Source organism: Microcaecilia unicolor, chromosome 8 (genome assembly GCF_901765095.1).
Source record: "Microcaecilia unicolor chromosome 8, aMicUni1.1, whole genome shotgun sequence".
Taxonomy (NCBI): domain Eukaryota; kingdom Metazoa; phylum Chordata; class Amphibia; order Gymnophiona; family Siphonopidae; genus Microcaecilia; species Microcaecilia unicolor.
In genome coordinates, this window is record NC_044038.1 from 11,380,905 (window position 1) to 11,382,314 (window position 1,410).

Genomic DNA, 1,410 nt, shown 5'->3' on the forward strand with positions numbered 1-1,410 from the left:
TTTCCCTAAACAATATTCAGCAGCTGCTTCGCAAACATTCTTATCTATAAGGCATAGGCACCGACTCCGTGGGTGCTCGAGCACCCCCAATATTTTCCCCGCCGTTGGAACTTCCGGTTCCAGCTCGGCCTCGCATTCCTGAATTTAAAACTCATCTTACCTCGCCTCGCTCAGTCCCGGCAGCAGCAGTGAAAGTCGAGCAGGCTCGGCCCATCAGCCTTCCCTTCTCTCTCAGCTCTGGTCCCGCCCTTGCGGAAACAGGAAATGAGGGCAGGACCAGAGCTGAGAGAGAAGGGAAGGCTGATGTGCCGAGCCTGCTCGCCTTTCACTGCTGCTGCTGGGACTGAGCGAGGCGAGGTAAGATGAGTTTTAAATTCTGGAAGGTAGGAAGGTGAGGACAGGACTCTTGTGGGAGAAGAGGTTGGGCTGGGGTTGGGCCTGGAACTCAGAGGAGGGGGTGGGGATGAAAAGGGGCAGGTGGTGGTTGGGGTGAGTTACTGGACATGGAGGGGAGGGCAGGAGAGAGATGAGACTTGTTGGACATGAATGGATGGAGGGAGGGGAGAGAGAATTGCTAGATATGAATGGAGGAGAGAGAATTGCTGGATATGGGGGGAGGGGAATGCACCACCTGTAAAAAAAAACATTTCAGCACCCCCAATCATTTTGAAAAGTTGGCTCCTATGGTATAATCCAATCACATTTCAACAGCAGCAGTGTGCTAAGGACTAGAGGACAGCAACACATAAAAGCACAAAAGGGCCTTCAGAACCGGAACTGAGGAATTGAATTCGATTCCCACTTCAGGCACAGCTCCTTGTGACTCTGGGCAAGTCACTTAACCCTCCATTGCCTCAGGTACAAATAAGTACCTGTATATGTAAACCGCATTGAGCCTGCCATGAGTGGGAAAGCGCGGGGTACAAATGTAACTAAAATAAAAAACAGTGGTACAATCTTTAATGCCATGTTTCGGCACTCAATAGCGCCCGCCTCGGGAGTCAAAAACAAATATTCGTAGAAGACTTTGAAAAACAGATTGTACCAGACGCTCCCCAATGCCATATCAAAGTTCCGAAAAAACCTCCAAACAGCAGAACTTTGATACGGCGTTTGGGAGCGTCTGGTGCAATCTGGTTTTCAAAGTCTTCTACGCATTAAAGATTGTACCACTGTTTCGGTTCTGAAGGCCCTTTTGTGCTTTTCTGTGCAGCTTTGCTTTGTGTACTTTTGGACCCTCTATTTTTTGCCATCTGGCAAGGACTAGAGGATGGCAGGACATCTGAGACAGAAATATAGGGGTCAACACTCAGTATGGTTTAAATGGACAGGAGAGGCCGCTGAGTAGGCTATCCCCGTTTTTTTCAGCAGAACTTAACTTTACACTGTTGCTAAAAACCCAAAGTAACT